Here is a 21,949-nt window from a genome sequence, read left to right as displayed (position 1 = left end):
TTGCTTGAGGTAAGGGATACTGATTCCCCCAGAATTTCTTTTATTGTTGAGAATAGTTTTAGCTATTCTGGGTTTTTTGTTATTTCAGATGAATTTGAGAATTGCTCTTTCTACCTCTATGAAGAACTGAGTTGGGATTTTGATGGAGGAAATGACACCCTTCACAATAGCCACAAACCATATGAAGTACATTGGTGTGTCTCAGACAAAATAAGTGAAAGATCTATATTACTTCAAGTCTCTGAAGAAGGAAATGGAAAAAGACCTCAGAAAATGGAAAGCAACTTTCTTTCATGTAACATTGGTTAAAGGCAGTGTCTTGGTTTACCCATGTTTTAAATAATATAAATTGGACATGCTATGTATACAGCTGCTAGGAAATGGAATAATTTCTACTCTATTTGCACAGGTGCCAAATCATCACAATGAGAATGATGCTTTTTCTTGTCTGAAAATGAGTGGAATTATGGTTTAGTTCACTGGTGCATTTAAACCACTTCTAGTCCAATATGACAAGTGGCTTCCCATTGGAATCTGGCATAAATATTTAGAGAAGAAATTGGACTTGCTGCTAGTAGATATTATTATCACTGTATGAAGACTGGGTGCTTGAACTAAGAATGGCTTTGAAATGCAAGTTTGCCCTTGTTATGTAAATCAGGCCTGGGAGTGCTCATCTGTTTTTCCTCAGTACACACAAAGCTTCACTGCAAGGTCCAAGGAGCATTCATAGTCTCCAGCTGTCTTGGCAATAGTAATTTCTGTAGAAGCCAATAGAATGTATTCTGGCTTTGTCTGGAATGTTGGTCTGCAGTGAACCAGTAAAAAACAAAACAAAACATCAAAACCAAATCCAAAACAACAACGACAATGACAACAACAATGAAGAACAGCTCTGAAATACAGTCTTGCATATAATAATATATGGATAGGGTATTAATAAAATAGTGCTTAAATATATAAAGTAAAGTAAAATAAAATCTACCACAGAAAAATACAAAATAAAACCATCTTTCGCCCTGATTCTAAGAAAAGTTCATTAGCACACATATCAGAATCAGACATCATTAAAGAGTTTCTAGAAGCCCCATCCACAGAGATTTGCTTTCATTCCTTTGGCTAGCACTGTGTACAGTTGACTAAGGGTTGTTCTTACTTTCTTCCTTCCTCAATTCTTGCTCATTTCTACCCCTGCCTCTCTCTCTCTCTCTCTCCCTCTCTCTCTTTCTCTTTACAAATCATTGACATATATGATTCAGTATTTCTGTTGTGAGCAAAAATGGGTATAAACAAATAATAATCTCTTCTATAGATATTTATTTAATTGGTATTCTAAGTATTATAAACATTCTGCTAAATATTAGTGAATAAAATATTTGATAATAAGAAAATATCTGTATAAAAACTTCGTATTGACTCTATTAGGACTAACTTTGGGTGCTTATCATATGCCTTGGGAAGGAAATTATCATTAACTTTTTTCCCTATTAAGATGGTCACATGTTATCATTATTACATTTAGAGACATTTAACCAAGTTCTGTGACAGTTTTAAAGTGATTTTCTTAGATTTTACATTTGAAAATTTTTTTATTAAAGTTAACATATACAATAATGTAGTTCTTCTGGACATTTTACACACATGTCTTTAGACTTTGTTCTTTCTCATGCACGTCCCATGCAACATTCTCTTAATCCACCCCCCCTTTTTTGACTGCTATTACACTTCATTTTTTTAATCTTTTTTTTATTCAATATATTTTTTATTTACATTTCAAATGATTTCTCCTTTTCAGGCCCCACACTCCCTGAAAGTCACATAAGCCCCCTTTGCTCCCCCTGTTCTCCCATCCACCCCTTCCCACTTCCCTGTTCTGATTTTGCCCTATACTGCTACACTGAGTCTTTCCAGAAACAGGGGCCACTCCTCCGTTCTTCTTGTACCTCATTTGATGTGTGGATTATGTTTTTGGTATTCCAATTTTCTAGGCTAATATCCACTTATTAGTGAGCACATACCATGATTGATCTTTTGAGACTGGGTTAACTCACTTAGTATGATGGTCTCCAGCTCCATCCATTTGTCTAAGACTTTCATGAAGTCATTGTTTCTAATGGCTGAATAGTACTCCATTGTGTATATAAACCACATTTTTTTTTTGCATCCATTCTTCCATTGAGGGATACCTGGGTTCTTTCCAGCTTCTGGCTATTATAAATAGGGCTGCTATGAACATAGTGGAACATGTATCCTTATTACATGCTGAATAATCCTCTGGGTATATGCCCAGAAGTGGTATAGCAAGATCCTCCGGAAGTGACATGCCCAGTTTTCTGAGGAACCACCAGACTGATTTCCAAAGTGGTTGTACCAGTTTGCAACCCCACCAGCAGTGGAGGAGTGTTTCTCTTTCTCCACATCCTCCCCAACACCTGCTGTCACCTGAATTTTTTTTCTTGCTCAAATGTTTCAACTCTTTTATTTCCCCCAACCAATTCTGATAATCTATTCCCCACTAATTTCTTTTTGAATAACACCTAACATAACTTCAAAGTAGCATTCCTTGAAGCAGTTGTGTTTGCTTGGGTGCTCCAAAATAGACTGTCAAAATTTGTCAGTATTTATCCCCGCTACTTCCAGAATATTCTTTCTTTCATCAAAAGAAGATATAATAATGCCTCTTTATTTGTGTGTTTAAGTACTGAGATACCTTTTATTTTACTTATATTTACTTATATTTCTCCTAAATTAGGCCTGAAAGCATAGTTGAGAAGGAAGAATGTTTTGGTTTCAGTATAGTATACATCGTAGGATTCAAGAGTTACACATTTTTATTTGAAGTACAACCATTTGAGGACACTGGGTGACATACCTAGCTTGAGTTTGATAAGAATAATATAGCAGAAGAAGGCCAGGCATCCCAAAGGAATGACCTGAGACATGAGGTTATCTTCACATTCTCATTCACCACCTATGTGCCTGAATTTGTGACCTAACTATAAATGCAGTCTTTTTACTACTCTTTCAGAGATTTGAGCTCTAATAAGAATGATAACAAGTGACAAATGTCTTTGAGTTCCATGAGCATCAGATTTCATTTTTTGACATATGATTTTATGGCTTTTTTTTTCTCCCACAACATAACTTATGCTTGTGATAGTTTGGCCATGGTGTTGAGGGAATGCCTGGAGAAAAAAGAAAGAAAGAAAGAAAGAAAGAAAGAAAGAAAGAAAGAAAGAAAGAAAGAAAGAAAGAAAGAAAGAAAGAAAGAAAGAAAAAGAAAATGAAATGCCATTGTTTCAAAAATATCCCTTGACGCCATTGATGAGATTCAAAAGAACTCAGAGGATGAAAAGGATGTTGCAGCTTCAAACCCTAACTGGCTCTCTAGAAAGGTGAGTCACTGAGCAGATCTCCGCATCCAGTGCTCCTGGGGCCAACACACAGGCCAGCATCATCCCTTTGAGCTCATGGGGATCTGAAATTAATCAAAATATCCTTCCTTAGAGGCTCTTCAGAGCAGGATTTGCACAGGTTTCTGGGGAGGTGTCACTTGAATTTTTAATCTTAGCCATTCTGACTGCTGTAAGGTGAAATCCCAGGGTTCTTTTGATTTGCATTTCCCTAATAATTAATGAATTTGAGCATTTTTTAAGAGGCTTCTCTGCTATCCGAAGTTCTTTAGGTGAAAATTATTTGTTTAACTCTGTACCCCATTTTTAATAGGGTTATTTTGTTTTCAAGGGTCTAACTTCTTGAGTTCTTTGTATATATTGGATATTAGCCCTCTATCTGATGTAGGGTGGGTGAAGATCTTTTCCCAATTTGTTGGTTGACGATTTGTCCTTTAGATGGTGTTCTTTGGCTTACAGAAACTTTGTAATTTTCTGAGGTCCCATTTGTCAATTCTTGATCTTAGAACATACACTGTTGGTGTTCTGTTCAGGAATATTCCCCCTGTACAGATGTCCTCAAGGGTCTTCCCCAGTTTCTTTTCTATCAGCTTCAGAGTATCTGGCTTTATGTGGAGGTCCTTGATCAATTTGGACTTGAGCTTAGTATAAGGAGATAAGGATGGATCAATTTGCATTCTTCTGCATGCTGACCTCCACTTGAACCAGCACCATTTGTTGAAAGGGCTATCTTTTTTCCATTGGATGTTTTCAGCTCCTTTGTCGAGGATCAAGTGGTCATAGGTATGTGGGTTTATTTCTGGATCTTCGATCCTGTTCCATTGATCCGCCTGCCTGTCATTGTACCAATACCATGCAGTTTTTAACACTATTGCTCTGTAGTATTGACTGAGGTCAGAGATACTGATTCTCCCAGAATTTCTTTTGTTGTTGAGAATAGTTTTAGCTATCCTGGGTTTTTTGTTATTCTAGATGAATTTGAGAATCACTCTTTCTATCTCTCTGAAGAACTGAGTTGGGATTTTGATGGGTATTGTGTTGAATCTGTATATTGCTTTTGCCAAAATGGCCATTTTAACGATATTAATCCTGCTGATCCATGAGCATGGGAGATTTTTCCATTTTTTTATTCAATATATTTTTTATTTACATTTCAAATGATTTCCCCTTTTCTAGACCCCCACTCCACGAAAGTCCCATCAGCCCTCTTCCCTCCCCCTGTTTTCCCACCCAACCCTTCCCACTTGCCTGTTCTGGTTTTGCCCTATACTGCTTCACTGAGTCTTTCCAGAACAAAGGGCCACACCTCTGTACTTCTTGTACCTCATTTGATGTGTGGATTATGTTTTGGTATTCCAGTTTTCTAGGTTAATATCCACTTATTAGTGAGTGCATACCATGATTCATATTTTGAGTCTGGGTTACCTCACTTAGTATGATGTTCTCCAGCTCCATCCATTTGCCTAAGAATTTCATGATTTCATTGTTTCTAATGACTGAATAGTACTCCATTGTGTATATATACCACATTTTTTGCATGCACTCTTCTGTTGAGGGATACCTGGGTTCTTTCCAGGTTCTGGCAATTATAAATGGGGCTGCTATGAACATAGTGGAACATGTATCCTTATTACATGCTGGGGAATCTTCTGGGTATATGCCCAGGAGTAGTATAGAAGGATCTTCTGGAAGTGAGGTGCCCAGTTTTCAGAGGAACCGCCAGATTGATTTCCAGAGTGGTTGTACCAATTTGCAACCCCACCAGCAGTGGAGGAGTGTTCCTCTTTCTCCACATCGTCGCCAACATCTGCTGTCTCCTGAATTTTTAATCTTAGATAATGCTGACTGGTGTAAGGTGAAATCTCAGGGTTGTTTTGATTTGCATTTCCCTAATGACTAATGAAGTTGAGCATTTTTTAAGATGCTTCTCCACCATCCGAAGTTCTTCAGGTGAAAATTCTTTGTTTAACTCTGTACCCCATTTTGTAATAGGGTTATTTGGTTTTCTGTAGTCTAACTTCTTGAGTTCTTTATATATATTGGATATTAGCCTTCTATCTGTTGTAGGGTTGGTGAAGATCTTTTCCCAATTTGTTGGTTGCCGATTTGCCATTTTGATGGTGTCCTTTGCCTTACAGAAACTTTTAGAGCATATGCTATTGGTGTTCTGTTCAGGAACTTTCCCCCTGTACCGATGCCCTCAAGGGTCTTCCCCAGTTTCTTTTCTATTAGCTTCAGAGTGTCTGGCTTTATGTGGATGTACTTGATCCATTTGGAGTTGAGCTTAGTACAAGGAGACAAGTATGGATAAATTCCCATTCTTCTGCATGCTGACCTCCAGTTGAACCAGCACCATTTGTTGTAAAGGCTATCTTTTTTCCATTGGATGTTTTCTGCCCCTTTGTCGAGGATCAAGTGGCCATAGGTGTGTGGGTTCATTTCTGGATCTTCAAACCTGTTCCATTGATCTGCCTGCCTGTCACTGTACCACTACCATGCAGTTTTTAACACTATTGCTCTGTAGTATTGCTTGAGGTCAGGGATAATAATACCCCAGAATTTCTTTTATTGTTGAGAATAGTTTTAGCTATACTGGGTTATTTGTTATTCCAGATGAATTTGAGGATTGCTCTTTCTAACTCTGTGAAGAATTGAGTTGGTATTTTGATGGGTATTGCGTTGAATCTGTATATTGCTTTTGGCAAAATGGCCATTTTAACTATATTAATCCTGCCAGTCCATGAGCATGGGAGCTTTTTCCATTTTTTTGAGGTCTTCTTCCAATTACTTCTTCAGAGTCTTACATTTCTTGTCATACAGATCACATGTTTGGTTAAGAGTCACCCCAAGGTACTTTATACTGTTTGTGGCTATTGTGAAAGGTGTCATTTCCCTAATTTCTTTCTCAACCTGCTTATCCTTTGAGTATAGGAAGGCCACTGATTTGCTTGAGTTGATTTTATAACCTTCCACTTTGCTGAAGTTGTTTATCAGCTGTAGGAGTTCTCTAGTGGAGTTTATTGGGTCACTTAGGTAGACTATCATGTCATCTGCAAATAATGATAGTTTGACTTCTTCCTTTCCAATTTGTATCCCTTTGACCTCCTTATGTTGTCGAATTGCCCAAGCTAGTACCTCAAGTACAATATTGAAAAGATAAGGACAAAGGGGGAAGCCTTGTCTGGTCCCTGATTTCAGTAGGATTGCTTCAAGTTTCTCTCCATTTAGTTTGATGCTGGCTACCGGTTTGCTGTATATTGCTTTTACTATGTTTAGGTATGGGCCTTGAATTCCTGTTCTTTCCAAGACTTTAAGCATGAAAGGATGCTGAATTTTGTCAAATGCTTTTTCAGCATCCAATGAAATGACTATGTGGTTTTTTTTTCTTTGAGTTTGTTTATGTAGTGGATTGCATTGATGGATTTCCGTATATTGAACCAACCTTGCATCCCTGGAATAAAGCCTACTTGATCATGGTGGATGATCGTTTTTATATGTTCTTGGATTCAGTTGGCAAGAATTTTATTGAGTATTTTTGCATCAATGTTCATAAGGGAAATTGGTCTGAAGTTCTCTTTCTTTGTTGGATCTTTTTCTGCCTTTGGTATCAGAGTAATTGTGGCTTCGTAGAAGGAGTTAGGTAGTATTCTTTCTGTTTCTATTTTGTGTAATAGTTTGAATAGTATTGGTGTTAGGTCTTCTTTGAAGGTCTGATAGAATTCTGCACTGAAACCATCTGGTCCTGTGCCTTTTTTGGTTGGAAGACTTTCTGTGACCTCTTCTATTTCTTTAGGGGTTATGGGACTGTTTAGATGATCTATTTGATCCTTATTTAATTTTGGTATTTGGTATCTCTCTAAGAAATTGTACATTTCATCCAGATTCTCCAGTTGTGTTGAGTATAGGCTTTGGTAGTAAGATATGATGATTTGTTTGAATTTCCTCATTTTCTTTTGTTATATCTCCCTTTTTATTTCTAATTTTGTTAACTTGAATACCTTTTCTGTGCCCTTTGGTCAGTCTGGCTAAGGGCTTATCTATCTTGTTGATTTTATCAAAAACCAGCTCCTGGATTCGTTGATTCTTTGTATGGTTCTCTTTGTTTCCACTTGTTTGATTTCAGCCCTGAGTCTGATGATATCCTGTCTTCTTCTTCTCCTGGGTGAATTAGCTTCTTTTTGTTCTAGAGCTTTCACATGTGCCATTAAGCTGCTAGTGTATGCTCTCTCCCATTTCTTTTTGGAGGCATTCAGGGCTATTAGTTTTCCCCTTAGCACTGCTTTCATTGTGTCCCAAAGATTTGGGTATGTTGTGTATTCATTTTCATTAAATGCTAAAATTTTTATGATTTCTTTCTTATTTCGTCTTTGGCCAAGTTGTCATTGAGTAGATTATTGTTCAGCCTCCATGTGTATGTGGGCTTTCTGATGTGTTTGTTGCTATTGAAAACCACTCTTACACCATAGTGATCTGATAGGAGGCATGGGATTAGTTCGATCTTCTTATATTTGTTGAAGTCTGTCTTGTGACGAATTATATGGTCAATTTTGGAGAAGGTACCTTGAGGTGCTGAGACAAAGGTATATTCTTTTGCTTTAGGGTGAAATGTTCTATAAATATCAGTCAAATTCAATTGGTCCAAAGCTTCAATTAGATTTACTGTGTCCCTGCTTAGTGTCTGTTTTCCAGATTGGTCCATTGAGGATAGTGGAGTGTTGAAGTCACCCACAATTATTGTGTTAGGTGCATTGTGTGCTTTGAGCTTTAGTAAATTTCTTTTACGAATGAGGTTGCCCTTGCATTTGGTGTATAGATGTTTAGAATTAAAAGTTCTTCTTGGTGGATTTTTCCTTTGACCAACAAGAAGTGTCCTTCAGAGTCTCTTTTGATGACTTTAGGTTGAAAGTCATTTTTATCTGATATTAGAATAGCTACTCTGGCTCGTTTTCTGAGACCATTGGCTTGTAAAATTGTCTTCCAGCCTTTTACTCTAAGGTAGTTTTTGTCTTTGAAACTGAGGTATGTTTCCTGTATGCAGCAAAATTTGGGTCCTGTTTCCTTATCCAGTCTGTTAGTCTATGTCTTTTTATTGGAGAATTCAGTCCATTGATGTTAAGAGATATTAAGGAATACTGATTATTACTTCCTGTCACTTGTAGGGAGCTGCTTGCTACAGCGCCCTTAAAATGGTGCGGGCTTCTGCTTTCTGCCTTCCTGCTGGCAGGCTCCCTGTTGTAAACAAGTCCTTATTTGGGTGGAGCCTGTTGAGTCTTGCGCCTTCCGCATGGATACAGCCTATCAGCAATGCCCACATGGCTAAACCTGATTGGCTAGCTATTAGTATTTAAGGGCTTGGCTTATTCTCTCCCGGGTCAGAAGAAGCTTGTACAGGCATCCTGAGTAAACTGCTTGGAGAAGATCTTCTTGTGTTGTGTCATTCCTTGCCAGCGAGGGTGGTCGCGACAACTGGTGCCGAAACCCGGGAACTCTCCTCGTTGGGGGGCGGGGGGGGGTGTTTCGAAGATCAGAACTTCTTGCAGTCAGGGTAGTGCACTGGTAAGTTCCCAAGGTAAGTTGGGACTTAAGGGACAGTGAAAAGCGTGTAGCCTGCTCCTCTCTGTAGACAAAGAGGGAGCGAAAGTTTGCGGAAAGCAATCCGAAAGTAAAAGTAAAGTCCGCAGTCTTGCGGACCAAGGCCTGTTCCTCTCTGTAGACAAGGAGGGAGAAAAATGTTTGTGGAAAGCAAACCGAAAGTAAAAGTAAAGTCCGCGGTCTTGCGGACCAAGGTTTAAGTTAGTGGATTAGTGACCTAGTGAAAATTAAAGGGTTACAATTTATGGACCCTGCTCTGATAGCAGTGTCCTACATTTTTGCCTGTGTTCTTTTTTGGGGAGTTGTGTTCTGGTTTAGCTGACCAACGTACACCCCTGGTGATCGCAAGTAAAAGGACTTAGAGCCTTAATTTTTAAAATGGGGACCTCACAGTCTCATCCAATTTTTCTGGCTCTTCAGGAGCTGCTTTTATCAAAGAATTTAAAGATCAAGAAATCAACCTTAGAGAGATTTCTTAATGAATGTGATACCGTGGCACCCTGGTTCGCTGTTTATGGCAGCCTAACGGTCGCCTGCTGGGATAGGTTAGGGAAGGATCTGGACTTTGCAAGGGATCAGGGCACACTCAAAGGAGGAGTAAGAACTATTTGTAAGCTTGTTAGGGGCTGTTTAGAAGACAAAAAATGTTGTAAGGCCGTAGAAGATGGACAAACTGCTTTAGAAATCTTACAAGAGGAAAGATCAGAAAAGGCAGAGAGTGTTAAAGAAAAAGAGGCAAAGTCTCTCTACCCTGCCTCAGAAGGGCTAGACGATTTCAGTTCAGAAGATTCTGATCTTGAGGAGGAGGGGATACATGCTCTGGTTGGACAGTTGGAAGGAACGAGCGTAAAACAGAGGAAGAAACTTAGAGATAAGTCAGGGGTTGTGGTGCCATCAATGGGTGTGGCTGTCCCCACCCTGCCAGCACCTTCCACTCCTCTACCTTATCTAGAGACTACCCAGTATACAGGGAGTTCCTTTTGTCCACAAGTTTGGTCGCAGGTTCGCACCAAGCTCTCTATAGCTTATCCAGTGTTTCAGGATCCACAAGGGCAAAGGAGTCATGAGCCTTTAGACTTTAAAGTTATCAAATCTCTGGCCGAATCAGTTTGAAATTATGGAACATCCGCTGCCTTCACGGTGGCTCAAGTTGAGGCTCTCACTGGGCACTGTATGACTCCTGGGGATTGGAGTTCGTTGGTTCGTGCCTGCCTAAGCCCAGGACAATACCTTGATTGGAGAGCATTCCTTATAGAATTTGCAACTGAGCAGGAAGCCGCTAACATAGCGGTGGGCAACCCACGATGGGATAGGGATATGCTCCTGGGTCAAGGAAGGTATGCCAAGGTGCAAGTATACAATCAAGTCAATGATATTTCCATAAAAGCTTGGAAGTCCCTCCCCAATAAAGGGGAGGTAACAGTAAATCTTACTAAGGTTATTCAAGGGCCTATGGAGCCTTTCTCTGAGTTTGTTGCTCGACTCCTCGAGACTGCCACCAGAATTTTTGGCAATGTGGATTTGGCAAGGCCCCTTATAAAGCAGCTTGCTTTTGAACAATGCACAAAGGAGTGCCGTGTGGCTATAACCCCGTTCAAAAACAAGGGGATAGAGGAATGGATGAAAGTGTGCAGAGAGTTAGGAGGGCCGCTGACTAATGCAGGTCTTGCTGTGGCTGTGGTCCAATTAACACAGAACAGGAAGTCACAATCAGGAGCTTGCTTCAGGTGTGCAAAGCTGGGCCATCTTAAAAAAAAAAAAATGTCCGGAAAGAGGAAGCACAGACACAGGTGGAATTCCACGCCCTAGACAACCTGGGTTGTGTCCCAAGTGCAAAAAGGGAAATCACTGGGCTAATGAGTATAGGTCCATTAAGGATATACATGGACAGCCCCTTCCGTCTGACTATGGAGGCACTCGGCCAAAAAATGGCCAGTAGGGCCCTCGTCCCCAGGGCCCACAAATATATGGGGCCATAGACGAACAAACCATGAGTCCCGCATTGGAGAGATGGCCGTCCCTTCGCCATCCAAGGGACCATGTAGAGTCACTGCAGGTTCTGCAGGATTGGACCTCTGCTCCACCTCCAGGCTCGTATTAACTCCTCAAATGGGAGTCCAAATAATTGATACTGATTTTAAAGGACCTCTTGACCCTGATACCATGGGCCTACTCATTGGTAGATCATCCACTGCTTTGAGAGGCTTAATGGTGCACCTGGGGATTATTGATCCAGATTTTAAAGGAATAGTCAAGATACTGGTAGAGTCCCCCAAAGGAATTACAGTTATTTCCCCAGGAGATAGAATAGCTCAGCTCATTGTGCTCCCTAGTTTGCATGCAAAGTTTCCAGCTCAGAAAATAAATAGGGGGAAAAAGGGTTCGGATCCACTGGCAATGACCTTACATTTTTGGCACTGGATTTAGACCAGCGCCCCATTGTAGAATTGCAAATTGAAAATAGACAAATTCAGGGACTACTGGACACTGGAGCTGACAAAAGCATAATAGCTAAAAAGGATTGGCCGGCAAGCTGGCCAATCCAGATCTCTTCTCAAACGTTTAAGGGCTTGGGTTATGCAAAGGCCTCGAATATTAGTGCAAGACAGCTCAAGTGGCAAGATCAGGAAGGACACTCTGGCGTAATACAGCCCTATGTCCTAGATTTGCCAATCACCCTATGGGGGAGAGATTTGCTGAAGAATATGGGCTATAAATTAACCAATGAATATTTGGAAGTCTCGCAACAACTCATGAAGCAGATGGGGCATTACGCCGGAAGAGGCATTGGGAAATTTTTACAAGGAAGGACGAGCCCAGTTGTTGCTCAACAAAGACCCGATTGGCAAGGTCTGGGTTTTTCCTAGGGGCCATTGAGGAGGGTATTCCCATCACATGGAAGACAGAGGAACCGGTGTGGGTTCCTCAATGGCCCCTTTCCTCTGAAAAGCTTGCAGCAGCTCATTCCTTAGTAAGTGAACAGGTCTCCCTTGGGCACATTCAAACCTCAGTATCTCCTTGGAACACACCCATTTTCGTTATAAAAAAGAAAACAGGAAAATGGAGGCTGCTTCATGACCTCCGCGCTATTAATCAACAAATGCAAGTAATGGGTCCAGTGCAGCGAGGCCTTCCCTTGTTGTCCGCCTTACCTAGTCATTGGCCAGTCATAGTAATCGATATAAAAGACTGTTTCTTTTCAATCCCCCTCTGCATTAAAGACAGGGAGCAGTTTCCATTTACCATCCCTTCCTGTAATCACGAGGAACCTGATAAGAGGTATGAATGGAAAGTGTTACCTCAGGGCATGGCTAATAGCCCCACTATGTGTCAAGTATTTGTGAGTGCTGTCATAGCTCCACTAAGGGAGCAATATTCCAGAGTAAGATGCATCCACTACATGGATGATATCCTTCTGAGTAATAAAGATGAGAAGGTTTTGGATCAGGCTTATGAAGAGCTAATAAGATTATTGAGAAGAAAGCAATTGTTTGTTGCCCCTGATAAGGTTCAAAAAACCAGTGTAGTCTCTTATTTGGGAGCAAGATTGGATCCTCTTACAGTAGTTCCACAAAAGATTGAAATTAGAAAGGATAATCTCAAGACACTTAATGACTTTCAGAAGTTGTTGGGTGATATAAACTGGATCCGAAGTTATTTGAAAATACCTAATTATGAATTAAGGCCATTATTCAATCTTTTGGGCGGTGATTCAGCCCTGGATTCTCCTAGACAATTAACTAAGGAGGCTTGAGTGGCCTTGAGGAAGGTAGAGCAAGGACTACAGGATGCAGTACTATATCGTTGCACAGAGGACTTGGATATCATCATGTGCATTCTGCCTACCTTTTTGCAGCCTACAGGGCTGTTATGGCAGGCAGGACCCTTATTATGGATTCATCCTAAAGCCTCACCAGCAAAATCCATAGAGCATTACCCCACTGCTGTTGCAAAATTGGCCCTTAATGGATTACAACAGTCTGTGCAGTTTTTTGGGAGATATCCAACCTCCCTGATTATTCCATATACTGCTTTTCAAGTGCAAATATTATGTGGAGCAATTGATAACTGGGCCATATTGCACTGTAGTTTCCATGGTATTATAGATAATCATTATCCCAAGCATCCTTTGCTTTTCTTTTTTAAAGAACATCCTGTTGTGTTTCCAAAAGTAACTGCACAAAATCCTTTGCCAGATGCTCCCTATATATTTACAGATGGATCAAAAACTGGATGTGGGGTGTATATGGTAGAACATCAGAAACCAGTCCTATATCAATTCCAGCCAAATTGTCCACAGGTGGTTGAGTTGCAAATTGTCTTGGAAGTCTTTAAAAAGTGCCTTTTTCCCTACAATTTGCTTTCTGATTCGGCATATGTGGTAAATGCTGTAAAAATTCTAGAGGTGGCCAGACTTATAAAACAAAGCAGTACTGTTTGTCAATTACTGAGAGAGTTACAAAAGATCATTTGGCTGAGAGAGTCAAAAATTTTTATACAACATATTCGAGCTCATACAGGCTTGCCTGGCCCATTAAGTGAAGGAAATGATCTGGTTGATCATTCCACTAGAATGGAATATGCCTTTTTGAGTTCTGTTTTGGAAAATGCCCGAATTTTTCATAAGCAATTTCATGTTCCTTCAAAGACCTTGCAACGAAGTTTTGGATTATATCAAGCAGATGCCAGACAAACTGTGCTCGAATGTCAACAATGTGCTGTTTATAATCATTCCCCTAGTTTAGGAATTAATCCATGAGGTTTGCTACCTTAAGAATTTGGCAGATGGATGTTACTCATATTTCTGAATTTGGAACTTTAAAATATGTCCATGTTTCTGTGATACTTGTTTTGGCATCATTCATGCTACAGCCTTGAGTGGAGAGAAGACACGTAACATTATTACACATTGCCTTGAAGTATGGGCAGCTTGGGGGCAACCTCAACAGCTTAAGACAGACAATGGCCCTGCCTATACAGCTCAGTCTTTTCAATCCTTTTGCAAGCAAATGAATATAATCTTGAATCATAGTCTACCGTATAATCCTCAGGTCCAAGGCATTGTTGAATGTGCTCATCGTACCCTTAAGGAATGTTTAACAAAACAAAAAGAGGGAATTAGGTATGGTAGAACACCCAAAGAACGACTTTCATTGGCATTATTTACTTTAAATTTTTTGAATCTGGATAATGATGGTTTGGCTGCAGCTGATCGGCACCAATGCCCTAATAATACCTTGAAGGGTTATGTTAAATGGAAGGAAGTGCTTACTGGATCATGGCATGGCCTTGATCCAGTGTTGGTGTAGGCGAGAATTTCTGTTTGTGTGTTTCCTCAGACTCAACAAGATCCACTGTGGGTGCCTGAGCGGCTGACCAGACACTGCAATAAAAATGAAGATCCTCCTGCTGTTACTGATTCTCAGCGAGACGTTGATGCTGGTGTAGATGGAGCCAAGATGGGCGAACTTGTCGGTGTTCCCGAGACCCATGCCGATACGCCATGATGCTAAGCTGTTTCCTTGTCTTTTTAGTTCTAACAAGTCTCTTGATATACCTTATTCACCTTTAGATAAAGAGGAGGGAAGTGTAAATGAAAAGTATGCCCTTGCCATCCTTTTGATAGTACTTTCAATTGTTTGCCTGTGGTGCATCTGCAGAATGAGGTTTATCCAACAAAGACAGGCTGCAATGATGGTACAGGCATTCACAGCCATTGAAGCTGGACAGTCCTCCCAGGCCTGGCTGGCAGCCATGAAGGCCTAATAAGATGCTTTCCACGCTCAGGATGCGAGGCTAAGCACTGCACTCAGGGGCCCATGATTGGAGAGCACTTGAGGGGAGCATGTTTGACTGCACACGGGTTGGTACTCCAGAACCTGTCTCTGAGCAAAAGGTACTGGACGGGTTTGACGAAATCCACTGGGCTGATGGCTCAGAAGGGCGTTGAAACAAGGTCCATGAATCCACCCGATGGGCAAACGATATATCAGAGGTCAAACCTCTACTCTCGCCTGAATGTGTGTTTAAAAAGAAAAAGGAGGACCCCTGTAGTAAACAACTCCTTATTTGGGTGGAGCCTGGTGAGTCTTGCGCCTTCTGCATGGATACAGCCTGTCAGCAATGCCCACGTGGCTAAGCCTGATTGGCTGGCTATTAGTATTTAAGGGCTTGGCTTATTCTCTCCGGGGTCAGAAGAAGCTTGTACAGGGATCCTGAGTAAACTGCTTGGAGAAGATCTTCCTGTGTTGCGTCATTCCTTGCCAGCGAGGGTGGTCGCGACAGTCACTTTTGATGTTATTTTTATATTTGAGTGTTTATCTTATTTTGGGTTTGATGAAAGAAGGTTACTATCTTGCTTTTTCCAGGGTGCAGTTTCCCTGTTTGTATTGGAGTTTTCCTCCTATTATTCTTTGTAGAGCTGGGTTTGTAGAAAGATATTGTGTAAATTTGGTTTTGTCATGGAATATCTTGCTTTCTCCATCTATGGTGATTGAAAGTTTTGCTGGGTATAGTAGTCTTGGCTGAAATTTGTATTCTCTTAGAGTCTGCATGAGATCTGCCCAGGATCTTCTACCTTCCATGGTCTCTGGTGAGAAATCTGGTATGATTCTCCTAGGTCTTCCTTTATATGTTACTTGGCCATTTTCTCTTACTGCCTTTAAAATTCTTTCTTTCTTTAGTACATTTGGGGTTTTGATTGTTATGTGACTGGAGGTATTTCTGGTCAGGTCCAGTCTGTTTGGAGTTCTGTAGGCTTCTTGTATATTAATGGGTATCTCTCTCTTTAGGTTAGGGAAGTTTTCTTCCATTATTTTGTTGAAGATATTTGCTGGCCCTTTCAGTTGTAAATCTTCACTCTCATCTATACCCATAATCCTTAGGTTTGGTCTTCTCATTGTGTCCTGGATTTCCTGGATGTTCTGGAATATAAGCTTTTTGCATTTTGCATTTTCTTTGACTGTTGAGTCAATGGTTTCTATGGTATCTTCGTCATCTGATATTCTTTCTTGTATTCTGATTCTTGATTTCTCTCTTGTATTCTGTTGTTGATATTTGCATCTATGGCCCTGATTTCTTCTCAAGATTTTCTATTTCCAAAGTTGTCTCCCTTTGTGATTTCTTATTTGTTTCTACTTCTGATTTTAGATCCAGGATGGTTTTGCTCAGTTCCTTCATTTGTTTTTTTGTGCTTTCCTTTAATTCTTTAAGCAATTTTTGTGTTTCCTCTTTCATGACTTCTGCCATTTGACTCACTTTCTCCTGCATTTCTTTAAGTCTTTTTTGCATTTCTTCTTTATTTGCTTCTATCTCTTGAGCCTTATTCTCCTGAATTTCTTTAAGTGATTTTTGTGTTTGCATTATACGGGTTTCTAGCTTATTCATGTTTCCCTGTATTTCTTTAAGAGATTAATTTATGTCCTTTTTGTGTTCTTCTAGCAGCATCATGACCAGTGATTTTAAATCCAAATCTTGTTTTTCTGGAGTGTTGGCATATCCAGGACTTGCTGATGTTGGAGAGTTTGGTTTAGACGCTGCCATATTGCCAAGATTTCTGTTAGTAGCATTCCTACGTTTGCCATTTGCCATCTTGTTATCTCTGAAGTTAGTTGGTCTTATCTCTGGCTGGTGTTTCAGCCTCCTGAGAGGCTCTAGGGCTATTTCTGCAACACTGGATGGCTGGGTTTTCCCTGTCACAGATTGCTGATGTGCTGCCCTCCTCTTGGGTGTCCTTGGAGCCCTTGTGTGCCTTGCCCCACATTGTGTCTGTGAACTAGGTTGTGCCCGTTTGCTCCTTCAGGGAGTGCTGGTGGTGTATGCTGCGGGCACCTTTTCTGTGGGAATCAGCAGAGTGCTGATCACTGTCGGGCTGCCGCTCCCCCAATAGGATTGGTACACACAAGGCTAGCCTAGCTGCTCATGCCCTGAGTCTAGGCAAAAGCCAGGCAGGCTTAGGCCTGAGCAATGTTCACCTTGGGCTATGACTGTAAATTGGTTCTGTCTGGTAACCAAGATGGCAGTGTGCATGTGTTCTCTGAAAGTGCTGGGAGAGTCTGCCCTGCAAACAACCTCCTGGCCAGGTTGGCACACAGATGTCCCACTGGACAACCCAGGTCCTGGGTGCACTCCAACGCCTAGTGGGCTTAGACCCCCTGCAATGTTGGCCTCGGGCTAAGTCTGTGTACCTCGGGCTGTTGGTTCTCTCTGTAGTCCGAGAGCCAAGATGGTGGAGAGTCTCTTGTAACTGACTGGCGGGAGGCAGAGTTCTGATGTGGCTTCAGAGTGATGAAAGGCACTGTAAATTCACCACTGCTTGCAGCCCGGCTGGTCAGCGATGGTCAGTGGTAGCGGGTGCAGGGCCTGCCAGGGACCTGTCGCCTTGGTTCCACTGCTGATGGTCCTTCAGCTGGACAAGCTGCTGCTAGGTATCCCTTCCCCTTTTTGAAGATCTTCAGTTCCTAAACAGTTCCCATGCAGTCATGTCACCTATTCTCTTTATAATCAATCCCTACTTAAAGACATCTTCTCCTCTCACAGTTGCTTTTATATTTTCATGACCACACATATACACATACAAATGCATGTGAGAGTCTTCATATGAGAGAAAATATATTTGTTTTTCTGGGTCTGACTTATTTGGTTTCATATAATGATCTCTAGTTACATCCTGTTTTCTGTAAGAGTAGTGATTTCACTTTTCTTCATGGTTGAATAAGGTCACATTATGTGCATGTTCTACATTCATCTGCTGATGTGTATATAGGCTGGTTCCATTTCCTGACTACTGTTAATGGTTTATGCATTGAACCATTTTACATATGCAGTGGTTCCATTTTCATTTTTTGAGGACCTTCCAGACTCATTTTCATTGTGGTTGCACCAGTTAATATTCTTTACATCCTTGCCAGCATTTGTTGTTCTTTGTTTTCCTGATGGTTGTTATTTTGATTATGGTAGAGAAGAATTTCAATAGTAGCACTAGTCTTCATTTCCCTGGTGGCTATGGCTGTTGAACATTTTTTTCAGTGACTAAGGGCTTTTTTGTAATCTTGTGAATCATTTATTAGCAGTTTACATTTCTTTTTTCAATAGCTGCTCAATTTATTATCTTCTTTAGTGACTGGGTGATTTGGAGTCTTTATTTATTTTTCTTCTTTAGTGTTTACAATTTAGAGGTCTGCATATAGTCTTGATACTAATTAACTGCCTTATAGAGTATGCAAATATTTACTTCTCATTATATTAGTTGTTTCTTCATTGTAGTATTTACACTATTATTTAGATACTTTTTGATTTCATGTGCAATGATACAATTTAATCTCATTTTTTTTAAATTCATGGGATTATTTCCCATGGTATTGGAGTCTACTCTTCTTCAGAAAGTTTTAATCTATACTTATATATCTTTAAGTGTTTATACCTTGATTTTCTTTTAGAAGTTTCATGGTTTCATATCTTTATTTTCTTTTAGTTGATGGTGTGTGTGTATGTGTGTGTGTGTGTGTGTGTGTGCAGGACAAGAGATAAAGGATTGAATTTTATTTTTCCACATCAGGGTGTTGTCATCATTATCTTCAACTGTTAACATGACACGCCTTGCAAGAGTGAACCTCACTGAGGAATCATCTCCTTATATTGGTCTGTAAGATGCTATTTTGGGGGGTGGGAGAAAGTTGCTGACTGGATGTAAGAAGGCTCAGCCTACTAGGCAAGTGGGTTTAAAATGTATAAAGAAACTGATCAAGTCAAGAGAAGCAAGTCGGTAAGCATCTTTTCCTCTCCGGTATCTGTTTGATTTCTATGACTTCTCTGTGCCATGTAATAAAGCCTAATAAAGCCTTTTTTTCTCCTCATTGCTTATGGACAGTATTTTAAAAGAGTATATAAACCACATTAAGGCAGATATTTAGTTTTTACAACATAATTTGGTAAAGAGACTCCTTTTTCCAAAATATGTTTTTAAAACTTTTGTAAAAAAGTAAATGGTCATAGTTATGTGACTTTCTTTCTTTCTTTCTTTCTTTCTTTCTTTCTTTCTTTCTTTTTTTTTTTTTTTTTTTTTTGGTGGTGGGGGGAAGAGAGGGACCGGGAAAGGGGAAAGCATTGTGAATGTAAACAAAGAGTGTAGAAAAGTCAGTGATAAGCAGCTTCAACCTTGCGTTTCTCTGATTAACTGGAGGACCTGGCCTTTTGGCATGGCATCAATAGAAACTGCCAAAGAGTAGAACTTAAAGAGAAGTGGAGGACAATGGAGCACTTAGATGTTTGCTGACAGCCCCAACTTTCTCTCTGTGTTGGGGTGCCACTTGACCCTCATCTACTGTTGGTCAGGGCCAAACCATGTCAACCAAGCAGTCAGGGACTTACCCAACTTCAGACAACAGGCTTTGAACTCATGAACCCATGTAATTATTGCATTGGTTTTGGTTTTGTTTTTTTTTTTTGTTTTTTTGTTTGTTTGTTTGTTTGTTCTTTATGTTTTCTGTGGCACCCGTGAATTTTTTTTTAATTCGATATATTTTTTATTTACATTTCAAATATTGTGTTCCATAAGCTTACCTGGTTTTGCTCAGAATCATGCTATTTTTCGTTATTATGGTTGTATAGTATACTTTGAAGTCATGTATTATGATACATTCATCTTGCTTTGGATACTTGGTATATTTTGTGTTTCTATATAAAAATGTGTTGGGTTTTTTTTCTTGTTCTGTGAAGAATGTCATTGCGATGTTTACGAGGAATGTTGATTTGGTGATACAGTCAGTTACACAATATTGATTCTACCAATTCATTACCCTTGGGAATATCTCCATCTTCCTGTGTTTTCTTAGGTGTCTGAACGTTTTCATTGCAAAGGTCTTTCACATTTTTGGTCATGTTTATTCCTAGGCATTTAATTTATTATTTTGAAGGTATTGTAAATTGGGTTTTGCCCTGAATTTCTCTCTTGTCTTGTTTATTATTGGTGCACAGAAAACTTTCCAGCTTCTGTATGTTAATTTTGCTTCCTGCTACTTTGATGAAACTATTTATTAGAAATAGAAAGTTTTTAAGTGGAGTTAGTGGGGTCTTTTAAGTATAAGGTTGTCATCTGCAAATGAGAAGATTTGACATCTTCCTTTTCTGCCCTGATTTCGATCATTTTTGACAACTATTTCTGTTAGATTTTGCTTGTTCTCATTTTTATAGGACAGTGAGTTGCATAATTAGGTTATGTAAGAGCTTTGTGAGGTTTTTTTTTTTTAATGTAAGCTCTCATTGCTATAAAATTTCCTTTTAGTATTTGAACTCAGCTATATTCTAGAAGGTTTGTGCTTTGATTTCATGGGATTATACAAATTTCCCAGTTTGCTTAATGCTTCCCTAGTCCTTCAAAAATTTACCAATCTCCAATTATTTGTAGTTTCTATAAGTTCCTTTGCTATTGATTTCTATTTTTATTGCAGACATTTTACATTATTTTCTATTAGTTACGACTTGATTTGTGACTTACAAATTGGTTTATTTTATGGAAGATACCATGAGTGACTGAGAGGAATGTGTATTCATTTGTTTGTTTTTATTTAATTTTCTGTTGTGTTATTTTCTGAAACACGGTTTTTCTGTTACAGCTTTGGTTATCCTGGAACTCACTTTATAGAATAGGCTGGGCTGGAACTCACAGAGATCCACTTCTGAGTGCTAGGATTAAAGTCACTCACCACCTGTTGGGAATTCTGTAAATCCATTTGATCTATAGTATATTTCCACCTGAAGTCTCTCTCTCTCTCTCTCTCTCTCTCTCTCTCTCTCTCTCTCTCTCTCTCTCTCTCTTTCTAGCTTTGAGTATTACAGGTATATGCTATCATGACTAGTATTCAATTGACTTGAATATTTTATGGTGTAGTTGTTTCGCTATCAAAGATCTTTCAGATCTTTTGTGCTCGTTAGAGGTTTTCTCATGAAAGTGAGAGTAGTAATATTTTCAAATTAGTATATCACCTGATAAACTTTCATTTACTAATATATTTTTTTATTTTTTTGTTTAATTCTATTTTATTGGATACTAGGAAACAGATGTGCCTGTTTATTTTAATAGTCATGAATTGTTTAGTTTATGTTTTTCTTGAAAGATTTTATTTTGGCACCCACTCTAAGAATGAGGGTTATTTTATATAATATTCTTCATTAACAGCTATCTCCTTCTAGGGCAGAAAACACAGTTCTGTGCTTTTCTGAATTTTAAGGGTCCTGGTGAATAAGATTATTCCAATATTTGATTTTGTAGGTTAGTTGACAATTTTGCCTTATAGCTTTTATTATATTTTTGGTTCATATTTTTGAAAAAATTTAACTATGATATATATTGGAAAGTTTCTTCTCACTCATGTTAATTTGGATTTCTAGATTCTCTTTTTCCCCTTTGGATTTATTTCTCTTTTTTTCTAGATTTAGAAAATTTTGTGTTAAAGCTCATGTAATAGATTCATAATCTTTTAGTTTTATCTTACTTCCTTCTATCCCATAGAATTCTTAGATTTTGTCTCTTGATTGGACAACAGAGTTTTAAATATGGTGGTTATAATCATTCTTTGAGTTTTACTTATTGATGTTTGAATATAGTAGTTTATTCACTGAATTCCCTATTGCATATATACTTTCTTCTTGGTTGTCTTGTGTTTTTGTTCGTTCTTTCTTCATTTAAATATTTATTTCCAAATATTGTTCTTATGTTTTTCTACAATCTTTGTTTCGATCTTAATTTTTCTTTTTTGTTGTTTGTTTTTTCTTTTATCAATGCTGATGATTTTATCATTCATTTTGAAGATCTATTTTTATCCAGATGTACATATGCACATGAGCAAAGCACCCTAATTCCTATTAAATAGTGGTTTAAAAGTTAAAACAAAAGATATATTTTTTCTGTTTGCCTTTTGATTCTCTATATAGCCTGGATTCAACTC

This window comes from Apodemus sylvaticus, chromosome X, assembly GCF_947179515.1.
Source record: "Apodemus sylvaticus chromosome X, mApoSyl1.1, whole genome shotgun sequence".
Classification (NCBI taxonomy): domain Eukaryota; kingdom Metazoa; phylum Chordata; class Mammalia; order Rodentia; family Muridae; genus Apodemus; species Apodemus sylvaticus.
This window is presented reverse-complemented; position numbering follows the sequence as displayed.